The sequence below is a fragment of the Salmo salar genome, chromosome 26, assembly GCF_965601325.2.
Source record: "Salmo salar chromosome 26, fSalSal1, whole genome shotgun sequence".
NCBI classification, from domain to species: Eukaryota; Metazoa; Chordata; class Actinopteri; order Salmoniformes; family Salmonidae; genus Salmo; species Salmo salar.
In genome coordinates this window covers 16142313-16169789 of record NC_138316.1, presented here as the reverse complement: position 1 = coordinate 16169789, position 27477 = coordinate 16142313, and the positions used below count along the sequence as shown (strand labels likewise).

Here is a 27477-nt window from a genome sequence, read left to right as displayed (position 1 = left end):
ACCTAACATATCCAGCTGACACTGACAACGATAAAGTGAAAATACATTGATTTATACGATTCTTGAGACATAAAACTTAGAACTATTCTTGCAAAAATATCTTGTAATATGTCTAAAAACACAATTTTATATTATTATGGGACTTTGCAACCACACTAGTTGGTGGCATGGCAGACAAGCCTGGGACACAGACAGTCTACAGTTTCATAAGTAAAAGTCGTAAACCAAAGAAAAATGTTTCAGGTCAAATTTCAACTGAAAATCCAGTCAATGACTTTAAGTTGGATTTGTGTGTGGTTGATAACCAACCACACAGGAAACCAAGCAGGCCATAGCTGTCATTCAGAATACTTCCTATGGCTTTCCGGACCCCCACCCACAGGATGCACTGAACCTCAGAGTTCAGCTTGCATTGTTTCAAAGTAAACAACACACTGTAGGCTGGCTATATCTCTCAATGTAAAATAAATCAGTTCATACCTTACTTGTAAAGAAATCAGAAGTAGCTTCAGCCTGTGACATAATGAAAAAAGAACAAGAATGACTACATGTTCATCTAAGTAACTACTTTGCTCTGAGTACAGAGAGCTTCTCTATTTCCATCCCAAGCAGCCATTTTGACAAACCAGGAAATCACGTTCACACACAGCTCCCGACTATTCTTACATGTACAGCTGGTGCAAGCCAGAGGTGCCCTGTAGGTGTGGATGGTCTTGGGTTAATTTGCCACCAGACCAAATCCGACAAAGCAAAAACCTAAAGCAGTTTGACAGACAGGGCTTGATGCATCGTGCTAAAGAACAGCTCTCAGCCATGGTATATTAGCCATATACCACACGTCCTCGTGCCTTATTGCTTAAATATAACATTCAGCCTACAACTAAATAGTGCACTCTTAAATTACTATATATTAACCGTATTTGTCAGTATCTAACAATATAATCTAATCCGAGGTTGGACACAAAAGTAAAACATCGAAAGAACAATGAAATCTACATTTGTATCAGTATTTTTTAAAAGCATATTTGTTATATCTGCAATATGAAAGAATGAATGAATGACTACATACTAGTATAGATGCAAGCCGCTCTGTCCTCCTGTAACGGTAACTTCGTCCCGCATCCACCAGGGAAGATATCAGAATATTCAGCATTCTATCTCTCTCAAGTAACCAGGCTAATTTGCTGTTCTAAAAGTAAACACGATGGAGCTAGAACATTTTAATTGATCTACCCCGAACGCTGTAACCCAAAGAAACAGAGAGAGGAGTACTACTCTCTGCTTTAGAGACAAATACAGACCTGCAGTATCTCCTGATTGAGAAGAGAGAGGGGCATTTGTGACACTAAAACGTGATCAAAGGAAGCTTTGTCCTGCATGGCTCTCCACCCCCCCACCCCACCCCCCTCCTCCCCAGTACCCAGAGCAGCAGCACACAACAGCTCTGGAGCTCAGGTGCTGCCTTCGCATGGAAGAGCAGGCACATGGAAAACACTCTGCCACAGAACAGGCTGGAACACACAGACACAAAACAGGCACACGTTAGTGAGAACACTTCACAGAGTTATGCTCAGCATCCCCAGAGCAGAAAACTCTAATGTGCAGTGAAATAACATGAAGCACACACCCTGAACTGCACTGTGTCCTAACTGGATAATACATGATAATAGACCCTCAACACCATTGTTGTAGGTGTAACACTGGCATAGTACTTTCTTAGCTTTAGAAAAGCCATTGTTGTAGGTGTAACACTGGCATAGTACTTTCTCAGCTTTAGAAAAGCCATTGTTGTAGGTGTAACACTGGCATAGTACTTTCTCAGCTTTAGAAAAGCCATTGTTGTAGGTGTAACACTGGCATAGTACTTTCTCAGCTTTAGAAAAGCCATTGTTGTAGGTGTAACACTGGCATAGTACTTTCTCAGCTTTAGAAAAGCCATTGTTGTAGGTGTAACACTGGCATAGTACTTTCTCAGCTTTAGAAAAGCCATTGTTGTAGGTGTAGTATAGCCCTTCTATGTCAGCTTTAGAAAAGGGGGATGAGAGTGAAAGGGAGAACAATAAACACAGGCCGAGCTATAACACATCTCTGCCTGTTAGAACAACCAATCTGAGGGAGAGGTCAAGATCTAGAGGCCAGTTCCTGCCAACAACAGCCGTCTTTGATAAGTCCACAATTGTTTTCTTTCCACATTTTTGCCCTTGAAGTTCTTCAATAAAAAGTAGCCTACATGCCAACCCACTCAGATATGTAATTTCACAAATGTGTATTCTTTTCTCAAATACAGCCAGGTAATGAGGACAGTATAATCAAACTTGGGGTTTAGGCTACTCCTATTTCTTACTGTTATCTGTAGAGATATTATGCTATATATTCTTGTGAAAAGGAGAGAATAGTTGATTATTACTTGGGAGACACAAAGAGTCAAAGTAATAACACACACGGTCTAGAATGAAGCCAAAACGTCATTCATGATTATGTAGGAGCATATCTTTCCCCAAACTCACAAAGTAAGAAAAGTAAGGAAGAAAGAGAGGGAAAGTAATCCCCCTGTTCTAATAACTCCATGCTAGTTGAGTCAGTACAGGGAGGAGGAAGTCAGGGTCCTGTTTCACTGTCCGTCCATCTTCATCTGGGCTGAATTAAGATCTGATTGGTCGTTTGTCTTATCTTCCCTGGGCTCTATTGACTCAGGAAATTCTTGCCTTGGTTACGGCTCTAGCGGGGTACTGTGTTCTGTTTCTACTGTTAATGAGAACCCTCTGAAGGTCAGGGCCTGGAGGAGTGGAGTCAAACCAACAGCAAGGAGTTCCTTTAGTAATCGTTACTGGACGATATCTACTGGGGAACACTAAGACCCAGTTGCCTACAAGGGCACACAAGGACAAAGACCCACTTGTACTTTCCAACGGAGAATAGCCAAACTGAAGCTTGAGAGAAAAAATGTATATTTTCTATTCCCTCTGTGCCTACAGCATTTCTCCTTCTCAATGTATTGGTCTAATCTGCATCTAGCCTACATTTAACATAGTTTTATATGCATTGGAAAACCTACCGATCTATTGGAGCTTACCATGTGAAATGTCCTCTTCAAGAAAAAACAAGCTATTCAATTAAGGTGAAAGAAAGGGGTTGTCCATAACTGGCCTTTTTTTATATACTTGGATTTTAGGCATTTGTCAAGCTTTCCATATTAAAGATTTCTTGGATTATACTTTGCCATTCTTCACATTTTGTGGCTTCTACTTTATACCAGTTACTGGTAATGGCTTTTTTACTTGCAGCAAGGTTAACTTTTATCAGGTATCAGTCCCTGCCCATCACACCCATGGAACATTACTAAGGTACATTACAGGGCAAGTTCTAGGGACTTCATATCCTATGACATCTTTTAACACCAAACATACATTATCCCAAAACAATGACAATCTTCTGACATTCCCAAAAACATGCGTGTGGTTGGCATGTGCATGGCCACACAGCCGCCAGCATGGCTGTTGTACATCTAGCTGGTGACTTTTGATTCTAGAAGTGATAAAAAAACAGGTCATTTCCCAAAAAACTCTCCATGTTCTTGAGTTTGTAGAAGTATGTTGAGTACTGCATATATTGTTCCAGTAAAAATCTGAGATGACTATATTCAGTTCCTTTTCCCATTTTGCTTTAATATAAAGAGTGACTCTTGACTCTTTTCTAGAGGCTATCAGGCCATGACAGAGTGAAGAGATTGTCTTGGACATCGCCTGTTTATATGCATTTTGAATCACATGGATAGTCATATTTGGTATTGAAGAAGGTCCTGTAATTTGTATCTCTTTTTCAAAATAAGTATCTGAAGAAATCCATACCATATTTCTCCTTTAAATTCTGAGAAGTTCTCCATCCTGGTTAAAATTTTGGATCAAACATAAACCATTTCAACGTTCGGATTTCCTTTTCCAGCTTATGTTGCTTCACCATCAGAAACCAGAGGTCTAGTGTAAATGATGATATAGGGTTAAGTATCCCTGTTAATGTCCCAAATGTGTTTTTATCCCCAGCTACAGACTGGATTGGGCGACCTTGAACGGCAACCTCAATATCTTTCCATATAGCACCGTATTGTGAGTCACAATAGCTGGCCTTTCTAATTTGTGATCGGTAAAAACAAATGCCTCAAATCCCATTGAGAAATTGAGGAACATTCTGGCAAGATTAGTCTCATATGACACCAACAGTAGAACAGCAACGTATCTTGGTTTCAGCTCTCATTTTCATCGTATTGTCAAGGACTAAACAGAAAAACGGAGTAAACTGAGAAAGCTTTCATAAGGTGTGAGAAAGATTTAGAGAAGGAGAGAGGCTTTTTCCTACTGTACTTATAACTCATGCCTCAATCCTTATGTGCCTCTAGAACTGTTGTTCCATTAAACCTGTCAATGTGTTCTTGTTACGTCTCTCCTCCAATTCACACAGTAATTGCATGGGCATTCCATCAATCAATTATATTGGCAGCAACATCATCAAGTCATTGTATATGGCATGGTGTTGTGCAGGAACGCAGTGGAGGGCTTTGTGGATGGGGAAAGTGTTTAGTCTGCATTGGAACAGCCAACTCTCTCTGGCCTCACTCAATTTGATCAGTGGGACTGGAGTGCTGGGATACTAGGAAATAAAGACAGGGGTTTATACAGGTGTAAACGTTAACAGACACAGCGTAACTTAACAAAATATGGTAAGTGTGTGTGTGTGTCACCCCAAAGCTATTTGTATTTAGTAGTCCAATTCCATGGTCATGGCCTCAATTACTCAGTCTCTTCTGGTTCACACAACACAGTTAGTATCACTCTTCAAGGCTACATGCTTTCGTCACATAAAAGACATGGTGGCAAAAGCACAGCCTTCAACAACATTTCCATTCGAAAGAAACTGGAATAAATTGTAATTTAGAAAAGTTCTGAAGTATTATGAGGTGTGAACTTCATTGCTGCCCAAATACTTTGTAGTTAAAAAGTTATATTGTTTAAAGGGATCATTGCTGTGATGTGATTCATACTTCAATACTATTAACATCTGACAACTAACTTGTTTAAAAAAACAGAAAAAATGTAAAGATTAAACTCAAATAGATTCCAATGATGCAGTTTACAGAATATTCTGAGAGGATATTTTAAGCGTTTACATTGCGAGTGAATTACCATAGTAATTACTGATAGTAAACCATTAGGCCGCTTTCATCTTGTGGAGCAGAAATACAAATTGCTACACAGATCATTCATCTAAAAAACTTCATCTCCTATTCTTTTCTCAATTGACATGGTTAGCCGAGCACATTTAGCCAATCAACAGGCTGGAGGCAGCAGCAGGGCTGGCTGGCATCCCTCCACTCAGCTGCACAAGCACTTTAACCCACTATGGCTGGAGCATACTCACTAATAACCTCCCCAGCAACGCAACTGGGAGTGGCTAGAGGAGGTAACCTTCAATTCAAATTAGCCTTATCGTTATACTCAAAAGATTCTATTTCTGTGCGAGATGAATTATACATTCCGGAGAGAGGAAAAAATTACTTTAATGAGTTTGAAATTAAGTGAGTGGCGTATCTAAATGTGGTTTCTTCCCAAGTTAGCTATGCCATTTAGAGTTGATGACGTGATCCCATTGTTTGCGTTACAATGAGAGAGTGAAATTGAAAACAATGCTCTGAAGATCCCAGAGTGCATTTTATTGAATTTACGAGGCAGTAAATACTCCATGAGAAACAATGTGACCTTTGCCTCATTGTTGAGACATTTCTAAATGACATTACTAGAACTAAAATGTTTTGGTTTCAGCATGTTTATATACTTATTACGGTAAATATAACATGCTCATCACAATGTACGTAGTTCCACATTTGTTTTCCTCCAAATGGTGAAGCGATGGTACATACTGTGCGGAAATGTTTCATACCAAGCACTTGGCGTAATAATTTTCTCTATACTGTGATAACACTCCACTATCTTTTCAGACACAGATGTCAATAATTTAACCAGACAGGGACGATAAAAAGTTAGCTGAAATCAAAGTCAGTGACAACTCTAGGGATACCAAACACAATCATGTTTATTGACATTTGAGGACCGTTCCTTATTGTTCTTAAGGTTTAACAAAGCACGCAGTGTGCTCCAGTTTTCTGACAATGACTGACTTCCTGTAAACCTTGCTGTTGTGGATGGCAACACTAATGACAACAATGTGGAGCCCAATCAGAGGGTTGTCCGAGAAAAAAAAACGCACAAGTACACAAGCACACTCAAACATACACACATGCACACGTCATGTGCAAATCTGTGTAGTAGCACCTTATCTTCCAGAGACTCCATTCAAAGCTGCCTGGCACTGCAGTATCAGCAGAAATGATGTGTGGGGTACTGAGTGCAGAGGCAGGAAACACCTATTCTTTACCAGCAACAACATAGTGCGTGTAATGCAGTGATGTGAAAGACAAAACATAAGAGGAGCTCTCCTTTCGTGAGAAGTGTTGCCTATACTAACGTGTGTTTTTGTGTTGTGTGTACGTTTTAGGCTGGAAGGGCAGCTATAGCCATGGAGCTGGGGGAAACAGGATGGGACACAAGGAGGTGTTCCTCTGGTATTTCCTGGGGGAGGGAGCTTAACAAGCGTGCATACACTCGCAGGCACGCACGCCATGGCTATATTGACATAATGATGTGGTCAAGGTCCAGTGGTCCCCCAGTGCTTAGCTCATTCATCTCCACTCATGGCCACTAATTCCTGAGAGACAGCGCACGTAAAATATTATTACCGTCGCACAGCGGCATGAAATCCACATTTTACCCAAATCCTCATCCTGGGTAGAATTCAATTACGTGTCAAATGTCACTTTCACACCTACTGCTAACTGTCTTCACTGAAACTTGAGCTGCAGTTGTTTCAGAACACAGGCCATAACTCTTACTGTCTGCCAGCTCTGCTGCAAGTGCATTTGTCCATTCTCTGTTCCACTGTGATTTCACGCTCATATGTACAGTATGCATGCTCACACACACACTAAATGCTTTACCTACTACATACAGGGACCAGGAAGTACAGAACCTTTATCTTGGACAGGAAAGTTCATTCTGTTCTGCTCTGATTGTAATTCAAGGGCCTGCTCCCTCACCTTTATCTGTAGTGATTCAGTGGCTAACCTTTTCATTATAGAGCGAGAGAGAGCCCAGAGGTCGATACTGTAGAGCAGCACGTGTACGGTACTTCAGAAGGTGGAGCAGCAGCGGCAGAGGGGTGGGCCTCAGCAGTGGGAGAGAGGGAAAGATGGGGGTGGGTGCATTGGATGAGGGCATACAGTGGGATAAACGAGGACATTCCTCGGTGGCCCTTTTCTGTATGTCACGGCTGGAACAGATCAATGAGCGACAAAAACACCTGAAACTGTGTCTATTCCAGGGAGTCATCAGTGAAAATGTCAAATGTCAAAATGTTGAATTCACACAGTGGACGGAAGCAGCACTTTACATCATTCTACTCCAAGGCTACAGTGTCTGCAATCAAAAAATTCACAGAGCTCTGAGGGAGGAGGAAGATGGGAGAAGAGTGGTGAGGCTGAGGTGGACTATATAGGCGTACCACATCCATGGGATCCTTCCCGTCACAGTGAGACAGGAGGAGTGTAGAGTCCATTAAATCAAATCTAATTGTATTTCTCACATGAGCCAAATATAACAGGTGTAGTACTTACAGTGAAATGCTTACTTACAAGCCCTTAACCATCAATGCAGTTTTAAGAAAATAGTTTATTCAGTAAATTTTTTCTTTACTCGAAGGTAAAAAAAGTTACACAAGAAAATAACAATAACGAGGCTATATCCAGGGTCAATGTGCGGGGCTACAGGTTCAGTCTAGGTAATTGAGGTAATATGTACATGTAAGTATCGGTAAAGTGACTATGCATAGATAATAAACAGCAAGTAGCAGCTGTGTAAAACAACTTGCAAATGCAAATAGTCCAGGTAGCCATTTTACTAATTGTTCAGCAGTCTGATGGCTTGGGGGTAGAAGCTGTTAAGGAGCCCTCTGCTCTGTGATACTGTATAGTGACTATTCTCATGGTGCTACCTGTCACTGGGGCATTCCAACACCATGAGGCTACTGTTCAGTACTCACACAGGGAGGAAGAGGAGCGCTTTAGACAGGAGAGAAAAATACTGATCATTCACAGTCCATGAGGATAAACGGTAAAACACAAATGGGGCACAGTGGAAATGTTCTGAATGCCTAGCAGAGGGAAGAGAAGTTTAGTAAACTAAATTGAGTTAGGTTCCCAATTGAAAGTGGCTGTGAGGTGATGGGCAGTACATGTGATTTAGTGGTTAAGGGATGAGAGGGGATAATGTGATTCACAGTAAACTCTGCTGATAACACTCTGATAATGTCAAAGGAGAGCCATGATTAAACCCCTGTTCTGATGTGCAGACCTGCACCGTCAGCGATTGAGTCAAAACAGCGCGCATGGTTGGAATGCAGCCCTCATTGACATCGACCCACCGCACTGAGCCTCTTGTGTGAACATGGAGTGGAGCACTCACTCTGTCTCCCTCTATCTCCCCCTCTCCCCCCTCTCTCTACACTGCCAGTCTGGGCCACTAAGCACGTGCAGAGGTGTACTAATAGAGATAACAGTTAATTATCTCTCAAATACAGTTTGCCTTCTACAGCTCCAGAGAAGGGGTCTATAGGGACCACAATTCAGTATAGGCTATACACTCCTCCATCATTCAGGTGTAATATTGTCAAGCTTTGCTAATTACATAAGATGTCCCTCCCATAAACACGTAGCCACGCCTCTTTGTTAAAATAAGGCAAGAGCCTTTGTGGAGCAGGCAGGAGTCTTTGTGGAGCAGGCAGGAGCCTTTGTGGAGCAGGCAGGAGTCTTTGTGGAGACTAGAGGGAGGTAAAAGAGAGGGCCTGCCTGGTCCTGACATGACAGTCAGATAATCAGAGAGCAGGGAGACAGCGGCAGACCAGAGGCATCATGGGATGGGACCCTGCTAAAGCCCCAGTGCGCTCTGTTTAATCCCCCTCCCTTCCACTGCCAGGATCAAGCCTCATCAGCTTTGGTGTTCAGTGTCAGACTCATTTTTATAACGTCCCACCGGTCAATTCTAACCGCTAATGCCTCACACAACGGCTCCTAATGCCAAGTGATTACGGACTGCTGTTTTAGCACATTTGTCACATGAAAAGAGAGAAAGGGCCACAAGGCTGTCCGTCGGCTCCGTGCTCAAAGGGACGAGCCTGATGAACTCAGCAGAAAAGGAACTTCCCTGAAAGCAGCACTAAGCCACAGACCTCGGGGTGGGGTCTAGGGGATGGGGGCTGTGGCCTGGCCGTCAGAGCTGGTCTGACTGGGGCTTTACAGTATCCTATGCCAGAGCATATAGACAGTTCCTGTGTTCTCATGTCACATGTGCAGATACGCAAATATGCGCACACGGCTTTTCCACAAGTAGACATGATGAGACTGAAAGTAGGTAACTCATTCACCCATTGAAAAAAAACACTGGAGTCAATCACGTACGCTCAACACTGCATGAAGTAGAATTCAAAAACACCATAGAACTTCAAATTAAAAACAAAAATAGCAGTTTCTGGATAATCATCATTTGTTCTTGTCTCTGGTGCCCTTGTCATATCTCTGACACAATTCAGGCAGATTTCCCCCACTCCTCTGAGTCCCATTTAGAGCAAACAGAATTTGCATGGAGATGTGATCGGCATCAGTATGCCTGCACCTATCAACTGGGGCCTCATTGTGTCAAACAGTGCTACAGGCTGGACCATGTGACATCTAAACAACACATGGAAATGACACCGCTGGGACAGAACACAAACAGAGCTGAGTTCTGTGTACAGAGAGAAGACAACACAAACACAAAGAGAGAGAGAGAGAGAGAGAGAGAGAGAGAGAGAGAGAGAGAGAGAGAGAGAGAGAGGGAGAGAGAGAGAGACAGCCACTACATGAAAGGATACTTCATTTTGTCAATTTGAAGATTCCTGAATTGAGAAAATCGTTTCAGTGAAATCAAAGAAAGCAATGTTGAGAGATCCCTGTTGTTTTTCTAAAGACAACTCCCTTAAATAGAGGGGTTGTGCCCCTTGGCAGTAAAAAAAACAAACAGTACATGCATTGTGTTCTGAACAGATCGTAATTTCCAATAATATTTTATTGGGAACAAGGCATACGACTGGCATGCAAACATTTCAGCTGTCATCCAGTTACTCACTGTCTAAAAATGTGCAAGTACAGGAGTCTAGAGGGTAGGTCATACTGGATTACACACTAGAGTTCAGACATTTTTAAAGGCAGTCTAACTGAGTCACAGCTTGCCCTGGAGTAAAAGCCCTCAGAGAATCGAGAGAGAGAGAAAGAGGGCAAGGGAGAGAGAGAGAATGAGTGACAGACAGAGAGAGGGAGGGAGAGAATGAGATCAACTCTGCAGCTCCTAATAAACCAACTAACTCCACCCCACTGCCTTTACTACTTCCGAGGCCTGAGATATGAGGTATGAGGCAGGTTTCCCATCACACATGAAAAGGACCATACGGTCATTGGGGAGGACAGGCAGCTGATCTATGCCTTTTTATTATTGCAGGATAATGATGAGGTCATTATTAACATGTCTGCTAGTGTATGGTGAAGAGGGCACGACAAAGCCTATTCCCCCTCAGGAAACTAAAAAGATTTAGCATGGGTCTTGAGATCCTCAAAAGGTTCTACAGCTGCAACATCGAGAGCATCCTGACTGGTTGCATCACTGCCTGGTACGGCAATTGCTCGGCCGCCGACCGTAAGGCACTACAGAAGGTAGTGCGTACGGCCCAGTACATCACTGGGGCTAAGCTGCCTGCCATCCAGGACCTCTACACCAGGCGGCGTCAGAGGAAGGCCCTAAAAAATGTCAAAGACGCCAGCCACCCCAGTCATAGACTGTTCTCTCTACTACCGCATGGCAAGCGGTACCGGAGTGCCAAGTCTAGGACAAAAAGGCTTGTTAACAGTTTTTAACCCCAAGCCATAAGACTCCTGAACAGGTAATCAAATGGTTACCCGGACTATTTGCATTGTGTGCCCCCCCCAACCGCTCTTTTACACTGATGCTACTCTCTATTTATCATATATGCATAGTCACTTTAACTATACATTCATGTACATACTACCCCAATTGGGCCGACCAACCAGTGCTCCCGCACGTTGGCTAACTGGGCTATCTGCATTGTGTCCCGCCACCCACCACCCGCCAACCCCTCTTTTTACGCTACTGTACAGTCACTTTAACCATATCTACATGTACATACTACTTCAATCAGCCTGACTAACCGGTGTCTGTATGTAGCCTTGCTACTTTTATAGCCTTGCTACTGTATATAGCCTGTCTTTTTACTGTTGTTTTATTTCTTTACTTACCTATTGTTCACTTAATACCTTTTTTGCACTATTGGTTAGAGCCTGTAAGTAAGCATTTCACTGTAAGGTCTACACCTGCTGTATTCCGTGCACGTGACAAATACACTTTGATTCGATGGTGATTTCTAATTGTTTTTGCCAAATGCTCAAAAGGAGTGTATAAGATCAGAAAAAAATGATGTATTGTGAATCTCCTACTTATTCATCTCTACGGTGTCCAGAACAAAGATTGCCATAGTACCGCACAGAGTGACGTTTCACTGCGGTCACATGGGTCGTACTGGGGTGCGGATGTAAAAATCCCACAAAATCTGCCGTTGGCGCACATTCAAATTAGCCCCAAGGGTGCCTTGTTAAAAATGGTTAATTCTCTTAAATTAAATACCATGACTGTTTTCTCATTAGCTGGGAATGTTGTTTGAAATGTCAGATACAACATACCTTAGTGATATCATTACCAACCTACTGCATACCGCTTAAAAATATGGACATATTTGAGTGCAGGGTCTGCTATTAGCATGCTAACACTCATTGAGACAGACTGGTAGAATAGATAGCATAACTAGCATTCACTGGTTGAAGTTGAAGTAACTTTTGAGTGTAATGGAGTTGACTGGTGACTATGACATGAATATATATAATTCACAACATTTGGACGTGAATCCAGTTCTATATTTTTTTAAAATTAAACTATGTGTGTCATTATTGTTTGAAATCAGGCTGAACTGCTTTGTTGATTGCTTCTGTACCCCGCTTCCGTGATTTTCCTCACTTTACGTATGGATCTTGTCACGGCTGTCGAAAGGAGTAGCGGACCAGCGTGTGAGTAGTTCCACATTTTATTTACTCTGTGAAACTCATGCAATACATCCAAATAACTGAATAGACAAAAAACAACAAACCGTGACGCAGAGAAGAACAAACACTACTCCAAAATAATCACCCACAAAACCCAGGAAGAAAAAGCCCTACATAAATATGATCTCCAATTAGAGACAACGAGGACCAGCTGCCTCCAATTGGAGATCATCCCAAACAAGCCAACATAGATATAAAAAAACTAGAACCTATGAACATAGAAATAGAAAACATAGAAAAACACAAAACACCCCCTGTCACGCCCTGACCTACTCTACCATAGAAAATAACATCTTACTGTGGTCAGGACGTGACAGATCTATCCCATTTTAAACCTGTTTTCATATTTATTTATCTTTTTAAATCGATCTCCTGGCACACATGATTTCTCAGTATGGGCGTGCTGCGGCATGCTGGGAAATTACAGTAAGTGATGGAAGATTCTCTGGCCTTTACTGTATGTGGCCTGTCAGAGGCTGTCTGGGCACTGGGAGGAGAGAGTGATTGAGTTGTTTTCCTCTTTCTGCTTGCTGGGGCTTGGGAAAGTTGAGGGGCTAGATCTGGGGCTGGGGTTGAGGCTGGAGCAGGGACTGGAGATGGGGCTGGATATTGGGACTGGGGGAGGGGATAGAGAAGGGGCTGGAGTTTGAGCTGGAGCAGGGGCTGGAGAAGGGGCTAGAGATGGGTCTGGAATTGGAGAATGGGCTAGAGATGGGTCTGGAATTGGAGCAGGGGCTGGAGAAGGGGCTGGAGTAGGGGCTGGAGTAGGGGCTGGCACTCATGTTTCCCGCAGCCAGTGTTTGGTTTTATCGTTCACCGATAATGTCAAGGAAATGTACAAATCATTCTCTTAAAAAGGAGATGCTATAGAGTGAGGGATAATCTTAGGCTGTATTGATTGTGAGAGAAATGCAGAGCACACAGAAAGAATACAGTATAGGTTGTCCCTCAGCCAAGTGAACCTGTTTACACCAGCAGCTGCAACATAACCACTGTAGTAAGGCTACTGTATGTTGTTACATAGAGATATGTGTCTTATGGTTTTTCTATAGCATTTGTTCTCACACCTGTTGGAATACAGTGCTCACTTTCATCTCAAGCATTCTTCTCCCCAATCTGAAGACTGCTCAGGTTGTGTGTTATATTATATGCAGGTGTCCATACTCCACATTGCTAGTGCTGCTCTGTATGTGTCATATTTCCATAGCTGCAGGAAGTAGGGGTGCTGAGGGTGCTGGAGCACCACCTGACAAATAAATAAAATAATACCCCATAATGACAAAGCGAAAACAGGTTTTTAGACATTTTTATCAATGTATAAAACAAAAAAACTGAAATACCTTATTTACATAAGTATTCAGGCCCTTTGCTATGAGACTCGAAATTTAGCTCAGGTGCATCCTGTTTATATTGATCATCCTTGAGATGTTTCTACAAATTGATTGGATTCCACCTGTGGTAAATTCAATTGATTGGATTTGGAAAGGCACACATCTGTCTATATAAGGTCCCACAGTTGACAGTGCATGTCAGAGCAAAAAACAAGCCATGAGGTCGAAGAAATTGTCTGTAGAGCTCCGAGATAGGAATGTGTTGAGGCACAGATCTGGGAAAGAGTACCAAAACATTTCTGCAGCATTGAAGGTCCTCAAAAATGCAGTGGCCTCCATCAATCTTAAATGGAAGAAGTTTGGAACCACCAAGACTTTTCCTAGAGCTGGCCACCCGGCAAAACTGAGAAGGGCCTTGGTCAGGGAGGTGACCAAGAACCCGATGGTCACTCTGACATAGCTCCAGAGTTCCTCTATGGATATTAGAGAACCTTCCAGAAGGACAACCATCTCTGCAGCACTCTACCAATCAGGTCTTTATGGTAGAATGGCCAGACGGAAGCCACTCCTCAGTAAAAGGCACACGACAGCCCGCTGGAGTTTGCCAAAACGCACCTAAAGGACTCTCAGACCATGAGAAACAAGATTCTCTGTTCTGATGAAACCAAGATTGAACTCATTTGCCTGAATCCCAAGCGCCATGTCTAGAGGAAACCTGACACCATCCCTACGGTGAAGCATGGTGGTGGCAGCATCATGCTGTGGGGATGTTTTTCAGCGGCAGGGACTGGGAGACTAGGCAGGATTGAGGGTCGCAGGAGTGGCTTTGGGACAAGTCTCAGAATGTCCTTGAATGGACCAGCCAGAACCCGGACTTGCACCCGATAGCAAAGGGTCTGAATACCTATGTAAATACGTTTTTATTTATATATATACATTTGCAAAAATGTAAAGAAAACTGTTTTTGCTTTGTCATTATGGAGTATTGTGTGTAGGAAAAAATAACTATTTAATCAATTTTAGACTAACGCTGTAACGTAACAAAATGTGGAAAAAGTCAAGAGGTCTGAATACTTTCCGAATGCACATATACAAATATACACAAAACATCTTCACGTGGCCATGCCTATTTCTCACAAGGAGAAAGGCTCTCAAAATGCATCATATTATTCTATAGTGTGGCTCCAAACACAGAGACAGCCACAGAAGAGAAAAAAAAATGGTACACATGAAACAACCCGCTCTCAATGAGTGTAAACAGCCTGCTGCTGCCGCTCTGCTAGTCATCAGATGGGGTGAGGAGAGGAGGTATGGGGCCCACGTGGGTAACTGGGGGGGGCCTGCCTTGATTGGGTACATTTTTTATATGAATTACGTTCTTTTTCTTAGAATTGTTTTTCTTTCTTATTTCCATATAACGGACATCTTTGCAGTGAGATTACACAATGAATATAAAGGATCTTTCCTGTTCTGGGAAATGCCTTCAATCACAAGCTCAATTTATATGAGCAATGTACAAATATATCACTGTCATACTTTCCTGTAAGTATGTGTTTTATTTACTCAGTAACTACAAATATAAAACACGGTTTACACAATGCGTTTAAAATATTTTAAAGACACTCCTCAAGAGCAACTTGTATGAGTTTCAGGGCAATATGGCAATATACCTTAAATAATGAGAAAAATCTGAATGTTGAATATGTAAATGTTCTAAGTGCACTCTTTTCTCACACCTCAAATGAATATTTCAGTGTATAAACAACACAACGCAAATACCATTGTGGTCTCGCAATAAAGAAAACGCTTCCTTCCGAAAACATTAATTAAACATTTCCACATCCCAATTTTAATTATACATATTTACAACAACAGCGAACATCAAAAAGTAAAACAACCTCAAACTATCCAAACAAATGGAAAACGACTATGCCCAAACCCTAACTTTAAACAATGTGACACGCCCTTAGCTCAGTGTACTGTGCTCAGAGTCCCTCCCCTCCGGTGTCTCTCCCCCCCCCCCCTCCCACCCAGACTCAGTGAGCAATCAAGTAGCCAGACAGAGTAGAGCAAACCTTGTCTGATATCCACAAAGGCCATGTGATACTTCAGATATCACCATCACTGATTTTGAGTGCTGGTATTGATTTAAAAAGCAGCGGTTCTAAAATTAGAGTTCCGAAGCACTCTGATTGGGGCACAGGCACCTCTCTGGCCAGGCTAAGCCAATCAGGAGTGGAGGTGACTAAAACCTTTGATGACAGGCCGGCTGGGCCCCCCAGATGGCCCTGCGTAGCGGAGTGAAGGGGTCCCGGATTCCCTGCTCCCTCCCTGAGATAACATAGACATTCCTCGGTGCATACTCTGCTTTTCCACAAGCCTCTCCCTTAATTCCAATGGACTGTGTAGAATGCCAGAGCACCCAGGCAGTCGGTCGCTGTGGATGAGCGGAAATGAAAAAAAAAACACTACTCTAATCTGTGTGAGCCCTGGTCTGGCCTGAGGTCAGTGCACCTGCACGCGTGCAGCAGGGAATAAGATACTAATAACACACGCTACACACGGCATGGAGGCTGAACGTACAGTACATCTGTGCCATACAGTGTGTGGACCTGGAGCAACAAAACACATACGTGGTGGGATTAAACCTATAAGTGAGTCAGAGGGCTGGATTAAAGGACAGTGGAGTTCAGTCGGGAGTGATCTCCTGGACAAGCAGATCAAGCAGGTCTGGGATCAGATCAATGCGTTGGGGAGTCAGTCAGTCACACACGGTCAGACAAAGACATACTGTAATCACCTGCATTCATTAGCTACTTGCCGGGCACTGTGATCCACACCAGTCTCTACTACAGACTCCAACACCACTGAGTCAGACCAGGCCCCGTCGCTGTCTGGTGCCCTGGTTTAAATCAAATTCTGACTACTAGAGTCAGGCTCCCACCACTGTGAGATCTAATAAAATTCAGCTATGCTATTATTTCCAATGTAAGCCAGTTCTCCCTCAAGTTATCTCCTCCTATCCCTCATACTTTGGCCACTCCAGAAAGAAAATGAGTCGGCCAAATTCCAGAAACGCATAGCTGCGGTATTAAAGTCTGGTCCATATCCAGTAAAAGAAAGAGAGAGGGCGATTTTTTTTTTTAACGTGGTCAGGATCAGGTGATCAAGAGACAGCAAGACTCAGTGTGGAGAAAGAAAAACTAGAAAAACAATGACGATGGAAGACAGAAAAAAGGAAAGGAGAGGTAAAAAAAGACTACAAGGAAGGAGAGTTCACACAGTCAAAAGGAGCAACAATAAAACAGTAGAAAGAGAGAGAAAAACAAATCCGACAGGGAATGATTTACTGCACTGCGCCAAAGCCAGGCAGAGCCATCAATCTCCACCGCTTCTCAATTCTTCTGGAAATCAATTCAGTCCATTGGTCTGCTGCTTTATTTATGTGTCACCACCATTAGGGGAAAAAACATCAGTGCCATGATGGGTCTCCATCTCTCCAATGCATTCAGCAGCCTCCCCAGTGGACCAGAACAGCAGCAGCACTTCTAGAATGAGGCAGCAAATCTAAGTGGTTCACTTTGTAGGACAATGGACATTACTGGACACACTGGGGAAAGACTTGCCACTGCAGGTGTTCTTTTCCACAGAGGCATGTCCCACCACCTGACACACTGGATGAAGATCACAGAGTGTCTCAATGTCCTTCCTTCCTTAGTTACCTCCCTCGGAAGTCGTCGTAGTCGATCACATCAAGAGGAGAGAATCCAACCCGACCATGTCTCACACAGTGTAGTGTCAAAGGGAATTGTGGCTGTGACCTGGCCATAAGAAGAGTGTTTCAGTGGTCTATCTATACATTTAGGTGTATATACAATACAATCTACAAGAAGGTCAGACATTGTTATGATCGTGCCAACATCCACAGGTGTGGTCCTGTGCCAACTGGCTCCTGTCCTGTGAAACCTGGGTCTGCACCCTCATCTTGTCCACAGGGTGAAGCTCATCCAGAGGGGGGAAAGGGGCACCTTCAGACTAACAATGACTAGAAAGTTCTTCTCTCCCTTGCCAAGGAAAAGGGGGCACCCCGAGACTGCCAAAGACTAGGTGCTACCCTCCCTTGACAAGGGAAAGGGGGCACCCCGAGACTGCCAAAGACTATAATGTTCAACCGACTTGCCAAGGGAAAGGGGGCACACTGAGATTGCCAAAAACTAGAATGTTCTGTCCTCCCCTGCTAAGCTCACCAACACAGGTCCAGAACCAGCTAGTCAGTCTCAGGAGAGCCTGACAGCAGGCAGAGCAGAGAGGCCCAGCAGAGGTTTATTAAAAGAAAACAAGAGTAGAGAATGCAGGGATGTGTACACTTAATACCAGGGCAGAAGAAATCCACCGCTCAGCCTTCGTGGGAGCCTCTGAAGAAACGGCAGGCATGTCTGAATGCAACAGACCACCAGTTCACTCCTGTTCTCCAACACTAAATTATGGAAAACATAATCTTTCCGCTGTGTGACGGGATACATTTTGTCTGGCCCCCTCTCATTATACCCCATGAGGTGCCAGGTTATTTAAGTTTACACTTGAAGTTTGGCTGCTTGGGATGTTCAGGAGAGGAGGACTGAAACAGTGGGAATCAGGAGGACTGGTAGAGAGGTATGCCTGGGCCCTTTGAAGATAGAGTCAGTAGACAGAGAAAGAAAGTCCACAAAACTGCAGCAACCCTCTGTTTGTCTCAACCACATTACTTCTTCTGAAACCAGATGACCCAGTACAAAGAACAACACACTACTGGAAGCTCTCCACTATCTCACTTTAATAATATTGGAAGTATTTAGGGTCACAAAACAAAAGTTTCGAGGGAAAAACATGAATTTCCTATCCTTTCTCCCGGTTGGGCTTTACAGGCTTAAATGCTACTTAATGAGAATCCGGTGCATTACTTATTTATACAGTATATGAAATGCATACTGTAAGCAGCCTGAGAGTCTGCTCTGTTAATTGAACAAATCATCCTCACCACTTAACTAATCTGGCTGAGAGCATTTCTGCCATATTGTTTATCAGGCTAGCTGATAAACAACAATATGCCTCTCCCCATCTGCCAACATATGGATGCATGGTATGTCACCAACACATGTTGCATACAACACAATGAATCATTTAACAGTTGACAACAGCATTCTGATTCATTATAACCACATAGTAAATTATTACAAGAAGAAAAGGGTAAACAACTTTGTCACATTGCTGCAGATAAGCTGGGTGTAATTCAGTGATAGTAAATACAAACTCATTAGTAGCCTATGGCATGAAAGGAAAACTTGCTGGCAGTGAACCAGCGATGAGGGGCACTGAGCCATGGCTGACAAAGCTCAAGCACCTGACACACACTGCTCTAGAATGCTCACCCCTCCATTCACCCCCCTCTCCTCTCTTCCAACAGGCCTACACTCCCTCCTTATTTCCTGTTTCAACAGTTCCACATACACAGAGCTGTTACATCCTGGGTCTTAGCTGACTGGTACTACACTTATTTTGCTCTCTGCCTCTACTCCCATTTAAAGATGGCAGGTAGCCTAGCATTTAGAGTGTTTGGCCAGTAGTTGAAAGGTCGCTGGTTTGAAATCCCAAGCAGACAAGGTGAAAAATCTGTTGATGTGCCCTTGAGCAAGGCACTTAACCCTAATTTGCTCCAGGGACACTGTACTACTACGGTTTACCCTGTAAAACAACACATTTCACTGGACCTATCCAGAGTATGTGACAATACAACTAAACATTTTTGTCCTCCCCATTCTCTGGCTCAATCAGGGAAATATGACTTGAAAAAGACCAGTTTCTCATCACCCTGAAGTAGAATAGGGACATACTCTAACTCTATATCCTCTCTCTATCTCCCTCTATTATGCTCTAAAGATCCCTACCAGTCTGCTTGGCAAAAAAAATCCCTGTGGCACACACTGGAATGTCGATTTGAGTTAATTAAATCTCCTGGCATCTGCTCTGCTCGGGCAATTACTGCAGTGAGAAGCCACGCGACGAGAGCCCTGCAAGAAGGTGCTCGAAGAGGATCAGACTGGGAGAATGGTTAGAATAGAGCCATGGTTCACCGGGCACTGTCTTCTCTACTCCATGTTTCACAGCGGGGCCCCTTTGCATGAGGAAGTAATGGAATAACATTTCTATGCAGATTTTAATAGCTGCTGCCAGCCTGCCGCTTCGTTCATCTCACAGAGCTTCATTGAATTAGCCTCTCTCTGTTCACAGTGTATCATCTCTCTCTCTCTGTTCTCACCCAACATCCTCTTTCCCAAACAATCCCCTCTCTGTGAATAGAAAGACATTAAAGAGACATCAAACATGCATGTCTTCTACAGAGGAAACAGTTCCCTTTCCATTTCCATTTCACCAACAACAAAAACAGCAATTCACAAATGTGAATAATTTTTTGTACCAGTCAGTCTGTTGGGAGATGAATCTGCAGCAGCAACGGTCCTCTCAGAGCTGGGGGCATTCTAGTCTCTGAGCTCTGAGCAGCGTATTCAAATGTACAAGTAGTAAAACTCTGCCCTCTGCAGGATAACAGCTCTAAATGATCTCTGTGGGTCTGATTGGCCCTCGAGTGGAGAAGCTGCTTTCTGCTGTTTCCTCACTGTGACATGGTTCGAGATCCATTACTGGAGTGTTTGTCTTTGTGGGGGTAGAGGAATACGTTTCACAGGAGGTTTCTTATTCTCTCACAGACTTGTAAAACTGCATGAATCATCTCATTTTTAAAAGACACCTGGCATACCAAACACACATAACAAACAGTCGTGGCCAAAAGTCGTGGCCAAAAAAATTACAAATATTCATTTTCACACAGTCTGCTGCCTCAGTTTGTATGATGGCAATTTGCATATACTCCAGAATGTTATGACGAGTGATCAGATGAATTGCAAAGTCCCTCTTTGCCATGCAAATGAACTGAATACCCCAAAAGCATTTCCACTGCATTTCAGCCCTGCCACAAAAGGTCCAGCTGACATGTCAGTGATCCTCTCCTTAACACAGGTGTGAGTGTTGACGAGTACAAGGCTGGAGATCACTCTGTCATGCTGATTGAGTTCAAATAACAGACTGGAAGCTTCAAAAGGGGGGTGGTGCTTGGAATCATTGTTCTTCCTCTGTCAACCATGGTTACCTGCAAGGAAACACGTGCCGTCATCATTGCTTTGCACAAAAAGGGCTTCACAGGCAAGGATATTGCTGCCAGTAAGATTGCACCTAAATCAACCATTTATCGGATCATCAAGAACTTCAAGAAGAGCGGTTCAATTGTTATGAAGAAGGCTTCAGGGCGCCCAAGAAAGTCCAGCAAGCGCCAGGACCGTCTCCTAAAGTTGATTCAGCTGCGGGATTGGGGAAACACCAGTACAAAGCTTGCTCAGGAATGGCAGCAGGCAGGTGTGAGTGCATCTGCATGCACAGTGAGGCAAAGACTTTTGGAGGATGGCCTGGTGTCACGAAGGGCAGCAAAGAAGCCACTTCTCTCCAGGAAAAACATCAGGGACAGACTGATATTCTGCAAAAGGTACAGGGATTGGACTACTGAGGACTGGGGTAAAGTCATTTTATCTGATGAATCCCCTTCCCGATTGTTTGGGGCATCTGGAAAAAAGCTTGTCCGGAGAAGACAAGGTGAGCGCTACCATCAGTCATGTGTCATGCCAACAGTAAAGCATCCTGAGACCATTCATGTGTGGGGTTGCTTCTCAGCCAAGGGAGTGGGCTCACTCACAATTTTGCCTAAGAACACAGACATGAATAAAGAATGGTACCAACACATCCTCCGACAGCAACTTCTCCCAACCATCCAGGAACAGTTTGGTGACGAACAATGCCTTTTCCAGCATGATGGAGCACCTTGCCATAAGGCAAAAGCGATAACTAAGTGGCATCAATATTTTGGGTCCATGGCCAGGAAACTCCCCAGACCTTAATCCCATTGAGAACTTGTTATCAATCCTCAAGAGGCGGGTGGACAAACAAAAACCCACAAATTCTGACCAACTCCAAGCATTGATTATGCAAGAATGGGTTGCCATCAGTCAGGATGTGGCCCAGAAGTGAATTGACACCATGCCAGGGTGGATTGCAGAGGTCTTGAAAAAGAAGGGTCAACACTGCAAATATTGACTCCATGCATCAACTTCATGTAATTGTCAATAAAGGCCTTTGACACTTATGAAATGCTTGTAATTATACTTCAGTATTCCATAGTAACATCTGACAAAAATATCTAAAGACACTGAAGCAGCAAACTTCGTGGAAATTAATATTTGTGTCATTCTCAAAACGTTTGGCCACAACTGTAGGTACACAGTAGAAGTTGCATATTCCTGCTAACCTTTTTGCTTTAGTCCGGTAGGAGCTGGAGACACACACCCAGAAAGTATACAAGGTGCAGACTAACGGACCGTAAACATTACATACAAAGAAAGTTGAAGTATTCTACTGTTGAAACAACGACTCTCTGGTAACTCTGATACAAGCCCAGTGAACCATGTCATATTGGTACGGAGTCACTGTTTGTTTAACTAAGAGGAAGCACATCTCCATAGTCACTTCTGAGACATACAACCGGAGCTGTCTACTGGAGCAGAGCAGGATGTATCTTCACAGTGTGATTGTGTTTGTGTGTGTTGAATTTATCAGTCATTATCACACATTTTAATGAGATATACCAGAAAGGCCAAAAATGTAAATTGCATGTATCATTTAATGTCCTCAGAAAAAGTAATCCATAAAAAATGCAGCCGAATTAACAAAAATGAAATGTATGAATGAAAAGTAATTGCACATCATTGATTAACAAGACGTTACTTGGGTTTCAGTTGGTCTCAATTATTCAAACAATTGAGCATTCATTCATATCCATGATTTATAAATCTGCAGGTGTTTGATCGTCAGAGCTGAAATGTTTCTCTGTAGGCTGACCCCTGACCCCTAGGCTTTGACCACAGGCGACTGATTCCAGGGCACTGGACAGCCTGTGTCTGTTTGAGCCACTGATGTTGATTAGCCTTGTAGATGACCCTGTAATTCATTACTGCAAACCATTGAGGTGATAAGAGGAAACATCCCTCTCATAACCTTTCCCAAATTGTTTGCCTACTTTAAACTCTTTCAGGAGCAGCATTGAGATATTTAATGCACTCTAACGAACCCACAGACACAGACCAGCTAAATGAGTCAGGTTACAATACAGTCCAACTGGTAGACTTTCTCTCTTAACCTTTTACTGCAGTGGGCTAAATCAGGATCACACCAAGTGTTCTTTGGTAGTCTTAAACAAATCTAGTTTGAAACAAAAGTATACACCTCACACACATGGTTATGGGCAACAAAAAAAGAAGACGCCTGTACCATATCAGATACTGAGTTGAAATGTACACAATTTCGAGTTTGCATCCCAATATTACACTTTATACCACAGCATTGTTGAATACTAATTTCTGATTGGCTAGAAAGGCATTCTACACTGAACAAAAATATAAACGCAACATGTAAAGTGTTGGTTCCATGTTTCATGAGCTGAAATAAAAGATCCCAGAAATTTTCCAGATGCACAAAAAGCTTATTTCTCTGAGCATTTCTCCTTTTCCAAGATAATCAATCCACTTGACAGGTGTGGCATATCAAGAAGCTGACAACATGATCATTACACAGGTGCACCTTGTGCTGGGGACAATAAAAGGCCTCTCTAAAATGTGCAGTTTTGTCACACAACACAATGCCACAGATGTCTCAAGTTTTGCGGGAGAGTGCAATTGGCATGCTGACTGCTGGAATGTCCACCAGAGTTGTTGCCAGAGAATTTAATGTTAATTTCTCTACCATAAGCCGCCTCTAACATCGTTTTAGAGAATTTGGCAGCACGTCCAACCGGCCTCACAACCGCAGACCACGTGTAAACACGCCAGCCCAGGACCTCCACATCCGGCTTCTTCACCTGCAGGATCATCTGAGACCAGCCACCCGGACAGCTTATAAAACTGAGGAGTATTTCTGTCTGTAATAAAGCCCTTATGTGGGGAAAAACGAATTGTGATTGGCTGGGCCTGGCTCCCACGTGGTTGGGTCTATCTCCTCCCAGCCCCCCCCCCCATGGCTGCGCCCCTGCCCATTAATGTGAAATCCAATGATTAGGGCCTAATGAATTTATTGCAATTCACTGATTTCCCTATATGAACTGTAACACAGTAAAATCGTTGAAAATGTTGCATGTTGCGTTTATATTTTGGTTCAGTATAGAATGGACATTAAGACCAGCTAACAGGACAGTTGGAAAAGATATCGGGACACGTTGCAATAATGACGCAATATGCGCCTACACATTTACATTTACATTTAAGTCATTTCGCAGACGCTCTTATCCAGAGCGACTTACAAATTTGTGCATTCACCTTATGATATCCAGTGGAACAACCACTTTACAATAGTGCATCTAAATCTTTTAAGGGGGGGGGGGGGGGTTAGAAGGATTACTTTATCCTATCCTAGGTATTCCTTAAAGAGGTGGGGTTTCAGGTGTCTCCGGAAGGTGGTGATTGACTCCGCTGTCCTGGCGTCGTGAGGGAGCTTGTTCCACCATTGGGGTGCCAGAGCAGCGAACAGTTTTGACTGGGCTGAGCGGGAACTGTGCTTCCTCAGAGGTAGGGGGGTCAGCAGGCCAGAGGTGGATGAACGCAGTGCCCTTGTTTGGGTGTAGGGCCTGATCAGAGCCTGAAGGTATGGAGGTGCCGTTCTTTCACAGCTCCGTAGGCAATCACCATGGTCTTGTAGCGGATGCGAGCTTCAACTGGAAGCCAGTGGAGAGAGCGGAGGAGCGGGGTGACGTGAGAGAACTTGGGAAGGTTGAACACCAGACGGGCTGCGGCGTTCTGGATGAGTTGTAGGGGTTTAATGGCACAGGCAGGGAGCCCAGCCAACAGCGAGTTGCAGTAATCCAGACGGGAGATGACAAGTGCCTGGATTAGGACCTGCGCCGCTTCCTGTATGAGGCAGGGTCGTACTCTGCGAATGTTGTAGAGCATGAACCTACAGGATCGGGTCACCGCCTTGATGTTAGTGGAGAACGACAGGGTGTTGTCCAGGATCACGCCAAGGTTCTTAGCACTCTGGGAGGAGGACACAAGGGAGTTGTCAACCGTGATGGCGAGATCATGGAACGGGCAGTCCTTCCCCGGGAGGAAGAGCAGCTCCGTCTTGCCGAGGTTCAGCTTGAGGTGGTGATCCGTCATCCACACTGATATGTCTGACAGACATGCAGAGATGCGATTCGCCGCCTGGTTATCAGAAGGGGGAAAGGAGAAGATTAATTGTTTGTCGTCTGCATAGCAATGATATGAGAGACCATGTGAGGATATGACAGAGCCAAGTGACTTGGTGTATAGCGAGAATAGGAGAGGGCCTAGAACAGAGCCCTGGGGGACACCAGTGGTGAGAGCGCATGGTGCGGAGACAGATTCTCGCCACGCCACCTGGTAGGAGCGACCTGTCAGGTAGGACGCAATCCAAGCGTGGGCCGCGCCGGAGATGCCCAACTCGGAGAGGGTGGAGAGGAGGATCTGATGGTTCACAGTATCAAAGGCAGCAGATAGGTCTAGAAGGATGAGAGCAGAGGAGAGAGAGTTAGCTTTAGCAGTGCGGAGAGCATCCGTGACACAGAGAAGAGCAGTCTCAGTTGAATGCCCAGTCTTGAAACCTGACTGATTAGGATCAAGAAGGTCATTCTGAGAGAGATAGCAGGAGAGCTGGCCAAGGACGGCACGTTCAAGAGTTTTGGAGAGAAAAGAAAGAAGGGATACTGGTCTGTAGTTATTGACATCGGAGGGATCAAGTGTAGGTTTTTTCAGAAGGGGTGCAACTCTCGCTCTCTTGAAGACGGAAGGGACGTAGCCAGCGGTCAAGGATGAGTTGATGAGCGAGGTGAGGTAGGGGAGAAGGTCTCCGGAAATGGTCTGGAGAAGAGAGGGGATAGGGTCAAGTGGGCAGGTTGTTGGGCGGCCGGCCGTCACAAGACGCGAGATTTCATCTGGAGAGAGAGGGGAGAAAGAGGTCAAAGCACAGGGTAGGGCAGTGTGAGCAGGACCAGCGGTGTCGTTTGACTTCGCAAACGAGGATCGGATATCGTCAACCTTCTTTTCAAAATGGTTGACGAAGTCATCCGCAGAGAGGGAGGAGGGGGGGGGGGGGGAGGAGGATTCAGGAGGGAGGAGAAGGTAGCAAAGAGCTTCCTAGGGTTAGAGGCAGATGCTTGGAATTTAGAGTGGTAGAAAGTGGCTTTAGCAGCAGAGACAGAAGAGGAGAATGTAGAGAGGAGGGAGTGAAAGGATGCCAGGTCCGCAGGGAGGCGAGTTTTCCTCCATTTCCACTCGGCTGCCCGGAGCCCTGTTCTGTGAGCTCGTAGTGAGTCGTCGAGCCACGGAGCAGGAGGGGAGGACCGAGCCGGCCTGGAGGATAGGGGACAGAGAAGATCAAAGGATGCAGAAAGGGAGGAGAGGAGGGTTGAGGAGGCAGAATCAGGAGATAGGTTGGAGAGGGTTTGAGCAGAGGGAAGAGATGATAGGATGGAAGAGGAGAGAGTAGCGGGAGAGAGAGAGCGAAGGTTGGGACGGCGCAATACCATCCGAGTAGGGGCAGAGTGAGAAGTGTTGGATGAGAGCAAGAGGGAAAAGGATACAAGGTAGTGGTCGGAGATTTGGAGGGGAGTTGCAATGAGATTAGTGGAAGAACAGCATCTAGTAAAGATGAGGTCAAGCGTATTGCCTGCCTTGTGAGTAGTGGGGGAAGGTGAGAGGGTGAGGTCAAAAGAGGAGAGGAGTGGAAAGAAGGAGGCAGAGAGGAATGAGTCAAAGGTAGACGTGGGGAGGTTAAAGTCACAAAGAACTGGGAGAGGTGAGCCATTTTCAGGAAAGGAACTTATCAAGGCTTCAAGCTCATTGATGAACTCTCCAAGGGAACCTGGAGGGCGATAAATGATAAGGATGTTAAGCTTGAAAGGGCTGGTAACTGTGACAGCATGGAATTCAAATGAGGAGATAGACAGATGGGTCAGGGGAGAAAGAGAGAATGTCCACTTGGGAGAGATGAGGACTCCAGTGCCACCACCCCGCTGGCTCGATGCTCTAGGGGTATGCGAGAACACGTGGGCAGACGAAGAGAGAGCAGTAGGAGTAGCAGTGTTATCTGTGGTAATCCATGTTTCCGTCAGCGCCAGGAAGTCTAGGGACTGGAGGGTAGCATAGGCTGAGATGAACTCTGCCTTGTTGGCCGCAGACCGGCAGTTCCAGAGGCTGCCGGAGACCTGGAACTCCACGTGGGTCATGCGCGCAGGGACCACCAGGTTAGAGTGGCAGCGGCCACGCGGTGTGAAGCGTTTGTATGGCCTGTGCAGAGGGGAGAGAACAGGGATAGACAGACGCATAGTTGACAAGCTACAGAAGTGTTGTTTCTTGTATTATTGTCTCTTGTGTCTTTAGACAACTGTTTCACTTTGATATCCTTTTTCTTCTGTCCTGATTTTCTCTTTCTTTTCTTCTGTTAACTAGATATTCTTTGTTGTTCTTCGTTAGCTAGCTAGCTTCTTCCAAAAGAGTCCCTAGCAACTGCTTAGCAACTGGTAAACAATTCAGCTAGCTAAGATAACTACAATTTTATTTCAAAAGCCTATCTTCTTTGTTTGTTGCTTGTTTTTTCTCCTCTTCAGTCTTGCAGTTTTCTTTTGCTTTTTTCCGATGTACTTCACTCTAAAAACCATGTAAATTTCAATATTTGTAGGAGCTCATTTTTCAGCTG

At 44.2% G+C, this 27477-nt stretch overlaps 1 protein-coding gene across 14 annotated transcripts in view; it reads right to left on the bottom strand.

Annotated features, from left to right (window-relative positions):
• The window catches only part of tjp1a (tight junction protein 1a), a 185345-nt gene that overhangs the window by 82007 nt on the left and 75861 nt on the right, over positions 1-27477 (bottom strand). The gene's annotated exons all lie outside the window — the stretch shown is intronic.